Consider the following 12,250-nt stretch of genomic DNA (forward strand, 5'->3'; position numbering starts at 1 on the left):
CGATATAGTGTAGTTTGGGTATAGTTCATAAAACATTTGATTTTGTCTTTACTTTTATGCGCACCGGTATTGTTTGAGTGCAAGAAAATTACATTCTGTTCTCTAATACTGTCAACTATAACTTAACCTAGTGTATCCTTATCTCTTTGTTTTTTGCTTTTTCACTATCAGACATTTTTATAGTCTCAACGTATTTTAGACACAGTTGATAATATTGGCAATGTAATTACTATTCAGTAGTACTTTAGAAAAATAAGTGTTTTTATGCATTTTAGATCATATAGTAGTTCAACATGCTAATTTATTTGGAAACCTGGATATCTGGCATACTATGTCTCTACCTAAAAATAGAGAAGAAGGACTGGCAGATTTGCTTCTTAATATAAGTTTTCCCAATAAAACAACCTCACAGTGTCTTGCTTTCATAAATTCAAAACAGAATATCAGAAGAAGCAGCAGCCTAATAACATTACAGCAAAATGATGCCTTTATAGGAACTCAGTCTTGTTGAAATATAAACATGCAGAAGACTTTGTGAAATGACATTAATAATAATGTTAGATTGTCTGCCATATAAACTTCTCAGGAAATAAAGCACGTATGTGTGAAATTTTCCTAAATATTTTGTGCTTGCTCGTGGAAAAGCTATATAACTGTAGGGATTGCAGGTTGCATTTGGTACAACAAATAAGACTCTCAAAGTAATATAGAGTCCATGATTTAAAATTCAGCAGGCTTTCAAATTTGTTCTCGTCACCAAGAACAATTTTTAAAAAACTGCTGAATTTGGAGATTAATAAATGAATTTAACTCTGCTGTAGGGAAATTTAAATTACCAACTGTAACCTTGGAACAAAATTATTTGAGAATACATGAATTAATTTTCTAGTATGGGAATATTTACAATAAAATAGATGTTAGAAAAAATGTTAGGTAAAATGTCAAATTTAAAGCGTCATCAAGTGACAGTTTTAAAAAGCGCATTTATCCTTTGATTTTATTCCTGACATTTTTTATTTTCTAAAGAAATGCCTTGTTAATTATTCTATGGTTTCATTGGAAAGCTAACATTTTCTTAATATACATACAGGAAATGGTTTTATAGGTGTGCCAAGGATATCTTAGGCAGGAGGGGCTAAATTGAAGATCTTATTAATTGAAATACGATGGTTTATTACCTTCTCCTTAACCATTCTAAATCTTCCTGTCTTGGTCCAGCATCATTTGAGAAGGAGCTTTCTGATGCCTTGCTTCTCCAGTGCCTCTCTTCTTGAGCAATATTGAGGAGCAGGAAGAAAAGATCCCAACAAGTTGGCAGCAGGCTGCCATCCCCTCAATATAACTCCAGTGGTTTTTTAAAAAAGAAAACAGTAGTGAGTGTGGAGAATTATCATACTAGCACAAGATGAGCTATGACGTTCAGAGCAAAGTAAGGCTCTTTAAGCCATCCAGATTCCTACAAATATTACGGGGAATAAATAGAGAATGGACTAAATTGCAAACATGCAATATAGCAGAATAAATCACAGTTAGTCCTGGAAGGGATATTAAAGCCAACATTGTTAAAGTTATGTTGACATGTTGGTTTGGAAAGTTAAAAATCCAAATGTATTCATATGAAATTGAATTATAAGTACATAGAGCATTTAGGAATAGCTCTGTATTGGGATCCCACACTGTGAGTATTCATATACCAGTATGCTGGTCATCAGAGACCTGTGCTCAATTATCATTTTACTTTTGTCCTAGTTATCAACTAACTCTGCATCTTTGCTTCCCTTTCCTTATTTCAACCATAGCATTCCAACAAAAAGAACACATATTTTAACATTGTATTATGATGATGCTTCCTATGTGACAGAGTATTTAATTATGAAATCATATATATAGGTATTTGCAATTGCTCATAAACATATTATTGCATAAGTATACAGATGGATGTCACAGTGTTAACATGAAAAATCATGCTTACTGCATTTACTGAAAGAGATGTCGTGATTTCCTCTTTGTGTTCGAAGACATTGAATAAAGTGCAAATGAACCATTTATGGGCCAAGAACATGCCCCAGTACAAAATTGGACATTTACAGAGCTGTTTAATTCTAAGGAATTGTCAGGAATGGGGACCATGCCCTCATTTTACCTGTTGGGGTTTCAGGCTTTTGCACAACCTACCAACTGTACTGATATGTGACTTTAAATAATTTTGTCATCTGTGCACTGCCAGAAAAGACTCCATTCTTTCTTTACTAGAGCCCTTTCCAAGTTTCAAGTGAGGTTTGCCTAGAAAAAATGAGCAGATGTTATTGTATATGTTGCTATCCAAAAGAAAGTAGGATTGGATGAATAAGACTTAGAATTTATTAATAATTTATTCCGCAAAGATTGAGCATTTATTGTGTTCCAGGCACTCTTCTAGATGTTAGGGATAAAACAGGATCAAAACAGGGAAATCTGTTTTCATTGAATCATTGAATATACATTCTAATGGGAAGAGAGAGGCAATAAAAACAAACCAAATTATAATATTTAGGTGATTATAAATAATATGAGAAAAATTAATTTGAAAGAATAGAGTGAAGTAGAGGGCACTCCTTCAGATAGAGAAGGCTTTTTGGATGAGGTAATATTTGAGTAGATATTTAAATGAAGTGAGAAAAGAAGACAGAATGTCTGACTCAAGAATTTGAAGCAAAGGAGAGGGTACTTCTCCTGTGCCAAGGGAGTACTTAACCACCATATATGCTTTTCTATACAAATCAATGCCACATGTCCCCACAGAGTCCATTGATTAATGTTCAAAATATTCCTTAACCGGTGAACTAAAAATTATGTCCTGCCCTGTTATTCATTATAGTGATTTTAGGATCACATGCATGGTCCATGACAACAGAGGTGACTTTCCAGCCATCCTGTAACCATGTTGCTCTTTTGCCCTCTGGGGATATGGCTATTCAGCCAGCGTGGCACATGCCTCATACAGAGACCTCTGCCTTTTATGAAAATAGACACATGATAGTGTATTTGCCTTTTTTAACAAAACGATTCAGATAGGGTCAAATGTATTGTAGGTCTTCATCCTCAACACAAACCTATCTGTTTTATGAAATCTGCTAGGGAAATACTCATGCATAAGAGAAACTGTAAGTCTAAAACAGTGAAACTTATTGTAAAATTATTTCCCATAAAGCAGAAAATGAGATATGTGGGTATCTGCAGGGAGTGCTTTCCAGGAAGAAATCAATTTCATGGGACCTGAGATGGGAGTGTTGTTGATAGTGTATCTGGAGAAGCACGCTCAACAGAGAGAGTGGTAGGAAATGACTTTGGAAAGGTAACAATAACAAAGCAATACTAATACAACATTAAAAATAAGAAGTACCTTTTGTTGATGCTTACTGTGTGCCAAGCATGGAGCACTTTACATATATTTTCTCCTGCCCCCAAGGAAAATCTTTGAATGTGAAGCTGGTGCTCATATCTACAATTGGTATTTCTCCAGGCATTATATCTGTTAATGTTGTTGTTGCCTGTCTTCTTACGAGGTGAAAATAGTGTGATTTTCTGAAGTTCAGAACTAGGCCTGCTTCACTTAACTTTACACTGCATTATTCAGTAGAGACTTTTATGTCAAATGAAGGAATGAGAAATGAACTACAATTATATAGTTATTTACAGAAAGGTTAAGGTTAAATCTTTTTGCCTATGGTTTAAAACACACCTCACAAAATTACATAAGTTATTCAATTGCTTTACTACATTTAGAACATTACGACAAAAAATTTAAATTTATTGCAATGATTCCTAACATTTTTAGAGATGAAAGCTTTGCTGGTTGATTTCAAATCCTTGCTACTCATTGCCTCAATCCTGAGAGTGTGGTACCATGGTCCTCGTGTCTCATTCTTGACAGTACGGTATCACATATATAATTAAGTTAACATTCATTAAAATATATTTAATATTTCAAAATTTGGGGACTCTCATTTAAGGATCTTGGTGATACTTTGGAGACATATTCTTTTATGATTAAACATAGTTATTATTTCTGATATGTGAAAGACATCATTTAATTTTTGCATTTGGAAATAGAAATAGAGGCTTCAAAATGCATTGTATTATATAACATGTGATGTCAAGAGCAGCATATTAATTATATTGACGTGTTGCAAATTGCACAAATGTTCAGTCACTTTGTACTTTAAAGACTTTTTTGGAAACTTGTATGTCTTCTTTCTGACTCTTGCCCCTAATGCTAATCTTGTTGATGCCTTAAGACACTGTAAGTCATATGACTTTATTAGTGAAAATAATTGCAGTGTTTTATACATATATGTACACATATATGTATATGTATGCATTTGTACCAGTGTGAAATTATTTTATTTAAAGGAGAAAGAAAAACCGAAATCAAGGAGGAGCACTGGGGAACACTGGATCCTCAGTTAAAAAACTTAAGTCAAAATCAATATTCTGAAAGGTGAACCTGGAACATCTTGTAGTGCTAGAAAATAAGTATTCAAAAAAATGATGTACATGTGTCAAAGGGACACAGGGATCAACTAAAAAAGCTCCCAATAGCCAAAACTGGAACAATTTCAATAGCAAAAGGAAGTACTATTGGATTGCAAATCATAATATAAAAGAAACACCCATGAGTCCATACTGATATAAATAGATGATTGAGTAAATGAGAAGGCCGGCCGTGGTGGCGCATGCCTGTAATCCCAGCACTTTGGGAGGCCGAGGCAGGCGGATCACTTGAGGTCAGGAGTTCGAGACCAGCCTAGCCAACATAGTGAAACCCCGTCTGTACTAAAAATACAAAAATCAGCCAGACGTGGTGGCAGGCACCTGTAATCCCAGCTACTCGGGAGGCTGAGGTAGGAGAATTGCTTGAACGCAGGAGGCAGAGGTTGCAGTGAGCCGAGATTGCGCCACTACACTCCAGCCTGGGCGACAGAGTGAAACTCCGTCTCAAAAAAATAAATAAATAAAAATAAATAAATAAATGAAAGAAAAAAGACAATTTTTTTGTGCAGAAGAATTTCAAATAATTTATGCCAGCACTCTGCCCTCAAAGAGGTCGAGCAGAATACTGGGCCTTAAGTGTAAGCTGCACATAGTGACTTCTTTCCAAAGGGTTGAGTACGGTATGAAAGAAGGGCAGGAAAGTGTAAATTTACACCATTAGCGGAGAAGTCTGACAAATATGAGCTTAGCCAGATACTCAAGTTTAACATCAAAAGTGCTCAAAATTGCTAAAATTTTTTACATTCTCACCAAAAAATAAAAATAAATTGGTGAGGTGACAGATATGATAATTAGTTTATCAAATCTTTTTAATGTATACATAGAGCAAAACATTGCATTGTACCCCATAAATAAGCACAATTATTAACTGTCAATTAAACATTTTAAATATTAAAATATTGTTCAATCATGTTGACAGTATGTACACTTAGTGTGATGTAATGACAATAATATTTTACCTTTGTTATCTTCCTCCCCCATCCCCATCATTCCAATCTAATCATAAGAAAAACATCAGAGAAATTTACATAGGGGGACATTCTACAAAATACCTGGTCTATACACCTGAAACTGTCAGTATTATCAAAAATGGAAATCTGAGAAACTGTCACAATCAAGAAGAGCCAAAGGAGACATGAAATATAAATGTGATGTGTTACAGAAAAGGGACCTTTAGTGGAAACTGAGGAAATTGAACAAAAATGGACTTTAGTTAATAATAATGTATGAATATTGGTTACTTAATTGTAACATGTTTACGATACTAACAAAATGTTAATAGTAAAATAAATTGAGTGCGGGGTATGTGGGGACTCTATTCTATGATTAAACTATCACAGCTTTTCTTTAAAAAAAATGCAATATTTTAGCAAGGGTTATCTGTGTGAATCAATTTCCTAAGTCAGCAATAAAGGACCATCCAATTGGGAAAACTGGGTATTGGTTGTTGTTTGTTTTGCTTGTTGGCAACTAGTTAACGTAATACTGAGTCAAAATCAATGGGCTGTTACTGTCTCTAATGCATAAATCCTACACATTAGAAACAAGATAATATCATAAAGGCAATCCTAAAGAAGTTAGCTAAAGTTCTGATAACATCTAGTAACTACATGCAGTATCAAATCTGACTAACATGATATTAATTGTGGCTATCATTCAGTGTATATCAATTTTAAGGATGTAGCAACTAATTAAATCACAGTTGGGTATAACAGAAAAACTTATTTTTTAATCACTGAGGATTCCACGAACACTAATGAAGTGGTATATATTTATTAGTATTTTCAAATAAAAATATGGCCTGCTACTTTAAAATAATATTTACATTGCCGTGATTTATCTCTCGAAAGAAAAACAATGACAGATATGACAGTCTTTATTATATAAAAATTTTTATCATTTTCCTATGCTAAAAGAAAAATACAGTCATTGAGTATATCTTACTTACGGTGTTTCTATTCCATTTAGATAATCATTTCACCATGAAGAATGGAAAATTTTCAGCTATGGTGTTTGTTTGAGAAATAAGATTTTACAAGTAGACTAAAAATAACTATCTAAGAAAAGGTGACTAGAAGTGAGAAAACTTAAATCAAATAGTTTTCAGTTATCTGATGTTTTAGGATTAAATGAGCATCATTGAAATTTTGAACATTAACCATTACATAAAGGTTTACTCTGGAAACACTATAACGTATGTATTTTCTAAATCAATACATATATATGATACTTACACTATCATTTGCACTGAAAGAGACCAAATATCAATGATCATATTTATTGAAACTATCAGCAGTGAATTCATAGTTCTTTGTAACTTCTGGTTAACATTTCTTAGCTTATCACTATTAGTCACTATGACTCATCCCTTGCATGCTTTTAAATATTACTGTACAGAATGTGTGTCTTGCCCTCCTCCCCACATTGTCTATTGCTCTTTCTTCATCAGTAGCCATACTAAATACCTTGCAATTTTCTCGGCACTTATATAACAGAAGCAATTGGTTCTTCATCAAGCCCTGGGTAGCTTACTAAAGGGAAGCTATCTATTACATTTCTTGTCTCCCCTTTTCCTGTAAAACTAGACTGCTATCAGCACAGTGAGACTTAGGTGTCCTTTTCTGGTTAATGTTGATTACAGTACCTGTAACAAAACTGAAAACAATGCATGAGTAACAGACTGTCACATAAAATTGTAAGCAACACAGCTACTTAATTTAGTCTGAAGTATGTTGCAACGTGCCAAAATTCAGTTGTTTAAGATGTTGGTTTTCTATTAATGTTTCCTCCATTCAAGAATTATTTATTGAGCCCTCATTTATGTGCATGATGGTTTCCTACTCATACAAATGAATAAAAAGGTAAATAATATGTGCTAATTTTCACCAGAGGCTTATGGCATAGTTGGAGAGATAAAGTGTATTCACTTGAAAGGTTTCATGGCCGTAAAAAAGAAGTGCAATGTAAGAATACTTCAAATTGCTTAGTCATTGAGCTCCATAGGCATTCAAAGAAAGGAAAGTCTTTCTGGCCAGAACAATCTTGGAATGTTTCATGGAGGTGACATAATTTGAGATTAAGCTTGAGGAATGGACACATTTTAATACAACTATGGGAAAGAATTAATTATAGGAAGAATGAAAAACCTTTCTATTGCCTTTCTAAGGAAAAAGGTAATGAAGCAGAGAAGTTTAATGTATACTCCAATGGAAGACTTCAGTTTTGTCGAAATGAAAGACATATATTGGAGAAGACTACAAAATGAGGAGACCAAAAAAGAAGGACAGAGCTATATTATGGAGGCTCTTCAAAGACAAGATAGGGACTCTGGACATTTTCTTAGAAGTCAGAGCTTATTAATCCTCAAGAAATCTCTAATATATATTGTGTGTGTGAATATTTTGAGGGAGAGGTTCCATTCACTTTCCTCAGGTTCTCAAAAAGTTCCATTTTACAAGAAAATTTAAGAGGTACTGTTGTAGACAATGAAGAATCAGTGAAAACTATAAAACTATGGAATGAAATAATGAAAACAATGGAAAAATTTATCATTGAAATTCCTGAACAAGAGACGAAAATAATCTGCAATTTTTAGTTAATGAGATTTTTGCAAGGAAGTTTTCCCAGGCAGTTAGAAACACCTCACTTTTATATATTTACACTAATTGTCATCTTGACATGTATTACCTAATCTACTATAAAAGATTCCAAGCTTTTGGGAACATTCTTAAAAATATAGTTCTGCAACCCTGTATCGTAAGCTGTTGCATCATAGCACCATCTTGAAACTGGACTCACCATTACAGTGTGTCCTGCATTGGAGGCCAATAACCACTTATACTCTTTGTCCCTGAGACCTCATCATCATTCTATCACATTCACATGGGTGCCTGCAGCACCACAACCCTGGCTGCCAAGAGCCTGGGCCTGATGTTAAAACGAAGACCTAAGCAACCAAAGCCACGCGACACTCTCCTCCCTAGGAAACAGTTGGACCTGCACAGCAGAGAATCTTCTGAACAACTTGCCAGCTTCCCACACCCGCACACATATGTGTGTGCCCATGCCCATCCTCATAGCCAGTTTAGTGGCTGTTCCAACCCCCTGGAGAGCTTTCCACCCCCACACATCCAGCATAACAACCAGCCTGGTGTTTCCTTCCCAGCAAAACAGTGACACTGCCATCCCAGAGCTCCACAGCCTAGGCCACTGACATATATACCATATAAAAGTGACACTCTAGGATTCATCTGTAGGAAAGAAAGACTCTCTCTGGGAAAGCTACTCACAAAATTGGAAAAAAAAAAACAATTGTTCTACTAGATGCACAGATACCAATCTGAGCACACAAGAAACACGAAAAAGCAAGGAAACATAATACATACAAAGAAACATGATAAGTTTCCAGTAACAGATCACTGGAGAATGAAATTCTGTAGCATCACAACCTTGGCTGCCAGGAGCCTACACCTGATGGTAAAACTAAGACCTAGGCATCCAAAGCCTAGAAAGAATAGGGAATGTAGAAAGAATATTTACAAAATGCCTGAAAAAGAATTTAAAATAATGATTATAAGGAAACTCAACATGATACAAAAAAATTCAAAGAAATGATTCAGAAAAATTAGGGAAACAATTTGTGATCTAAGTGAAAAATTCAACAAAGAGATAGATATAATGAAAAAGAATTAAGCAGAAATTTTGGAGCTGAAGAATTTCATAATGAAATAAAAATACAATTGTAAGCTTAATAATAGACTAGATTAAGCAGAAGAAAGTATTTCTGAACTCAAAGGCTAGCTTTTTGAAATAACTCAGTCAGAGAAAAAATAATAATAAAGGAGAATGAATAAAGCCTACAGGACTTATGAGACACCATTAAATAAAGAAACTCACAGTTGAACAGTGTTCGAGGCTGTGCGCCATGGCTAACGCCTGTAATCCCAGCACTTTGGGAGGCCGAGGCAGGTGGATCACAAGGTCAAGAGATTGAGACCATCCTGGCCAACATGGTGAAACCCCGTCTCTACTAAAAGTACAAAAATTAGCTCGGCGTGGTGGCGCGTGTCTGTAGTTCCAGCAACTCGAGAGGCCGAGGCAGGGGAATCGCTTGAACCCAGGAGGCAGAGGTTGCAGTGAGCCAAGATTGCGCCACTGCACTCCAGCCTGGTAACAAAGCAAGACAAAAAAAAAAAAAAAAGAGAGAGAGTTCCAGGGAGAAGTGATGGAGAAAGTCACAGAAAACCTGTTTAACGAAGTAGCTAAACACTTTCCACATATGGCATCTTATCACGATCATCCAGATTCAGGAAGCTCAACTGTTTCCAATTATGTTCAACCCAAATATATCCCCTCTGAGGCAGACTATAAACAATCTGTCCAAAATCAAAGAGAGAGAGAGAATACCAAAAGCTACAAAAGGTAAGCACCAAATCACATTTAAGGGAATACTCATTGGACTTTCAGCAGATTTCTCAGTAGAAACTTTTCACGTCAGGAGAAAATGCAATTATATATTCAAAGTGATAAAAGGAAAAAAAAAAAAAACCATTGTCTTTCACTAATCCCATATTCAGCAAAGCTAACCTTTACAAATGAAGAAACAGTAAAGACCTTCCTAAACAAAAGTGGAGGGAATTTATGACCATTAGACTGGCCTTACAAGAAATACTTGAGACTACTGCAACTAGAAATGAAAAGATGATTATTACTATAACAAAAACAGGAAATTATGAAACTCACCAGTAAATGTTAATTCATAATCCAACTCAAAATACTCCAGGGCTATAATGGTACTCTGTGCATCATTCAATATTCTAGTGTAAAGCTTTAAAGTCAAAATGGTGAAAAAGAAGATTTAGGATTAGTGGCTAAGTAATACAGAAAAGTTTTAGTATACTCAAATTGAGTACAATTAATATAATGATTAATATTATACCTTAACTGGAAGAGAAAAGTATTCCTTTTGACAAAAAAAACCTAGCCATGAGAACAATCAGGAAAACTTTTCTGTAGTTCCCTAGGAGAGTATAGAGTCTTTAATCTTGATCTTTTATTATTAAATTCTCTATATGTGAGCCCTGCAGTGTAGACTGCATATGCTTCAGAAAGAAAATGTTTGTTTCCAGAACAGTCATGATACTGCAATATTGTGTGTTTCAAAAAATGGCTGGACATAACAGATAATCTCAGAGAAGATTTGGAGACATAAAACCATACTTTTTAATATCCCTTTTTTGAATAAAGACCATGCCAAATGTAAAAAATAAAATGTATCTTGATAAGACAATAAAGAGATTCATTTTCTTTGAGGATGTAATGTCCAGTTAGAAAACATTTAGGTCAATATAATTTAAATGCCTTAATCGAGAGGCACTTAATGTTCCATGTTAATTAGGCAACTAGGATACTACATTAGAAATTTCAGCAAGTACTATAATCAAAGAATTATAGTAGCCAGCATAGTGTGATAAAAATTCATCTCCTGGATATTAGCCCTTTGTCAGATGAGTAGGTTGCGAAAATTTTCTCCCATTTTGTAGGTTGCCTGGTCACTCTGATGGTAGTTTCTTTTGCTGTGCAGAAGCTCTTTAGTTTAATTAGATCCCATTTGTCAATTTTGGCTTTTGTTGCCATTGCTTTTGGTGTTTTAGACATGAAGTCCTTGCCCATGCCTATGTCCTGAATGGTAATGCCTAGGTTTTCTTCTAGGGTTTTTATGGTTTTAGGTCTAACGTTTAAGTCTTTAATCCATCTTGAATTGATTTTTGTATAAGGTGTAAGGAAGGAAGGGATCCAGTTTCAGCTTTCTACATATGGCTAGCCAGTTTTCCCAGCACCATTTATTAAACAGGGAATCCTTTCCCCATTGCTTGTTTTTCTCAGGTTTGTCAAAGATCAGATAGTTGTAGATATGCAGCATTATTTCTGAGGGCTCTGTTCTGTTCCATTGATCTATATCTCTGTTTTGGTACCAGTACCATGCTGTTTTGGTTACTGTAGCCTTGTAGTGTAGTTTGAAGTCAGCTAGCGTGATGCCTCCAGCTTTGTTCTTTTGGCTTAGGATTGACTTGGCGATGTGGACTCTTTTTTGGTTCCATATGAACTTTAAAGTAGTTTTTTCCAATTCTGTGAAGAAAGTCATTGGTAGCTTGATGGGGATGGCATTGAATCTATAAATTACCTTGGGCAGTATGGCCATTTTCACGATATTGATTCTTCCTACCCATGAGCATGGAATGTTCTTCCATTTGTTTGTATCCTCTTTTATTTCCTTGAGCAGTGGTTTGTAGTTCTCCTTGAAGAGGTCCTTCACATCCCTTGTAAGTTGGATTCCTAAGTATTTTATTCTCTTTGAAGCAATTGTGAATGGGAGTTGACTCATGATTTGGCTCTCTGTTTGTCTGTTATTGGTGTATAAGAATGCTTGTGATTTTTGTACATTGATTTTGTATCCTGAGACTTTGCTGAAGTTGCTTATCAACATATCCAGAATCTACAATGAACTCAAACAAATTTGCAAGGAAAAAACAAACAACCCCATCAGAAAGTGGGCAAAGGACATGAACAGACACTTCTCAAAAGAAGACATTTATGCCGCCAAAAAACACATGAAAAAATGCTCACCATCACTGGCCATCAGAGAAATGCAAATCAAAACCACAATGAGATACCATCTCACACCAGTTAGAATGGCAATCATTAAAAAGTCAGGAAA

At 35.0% G+C, this 12,250-nt stretch overlaps 1 protein-coding gene across 2 annotated transcripts in view; it reads left to right on the forward strand.

Moving 5' to 3' along the window:
• The window catches only part of KLHL4 (kelch like family member 4), a 150,528-nt gene that overhangs the window by 1,554 nt on the left and 136,724 nt on the right, over nt 1–12,250 (forward strand). The window lies entirely within an intron of this gene.

Source organism: Pan troglodytes, chromosome X (assembly GCF_028858775.2).
Source record: "Pan troglodytes isolate AG18354 chromosome X, NHGRI_mPanTro3-v2.0_pri, whole genome shotgun sequence".
In the NCBI taxonomy this organism is placed as follows: domain Eukaryota; kingdom Metazoa; phylum Chordata; class Mammalia; order Primates; family Hominidae; genus Pan; species Pan troglodytes.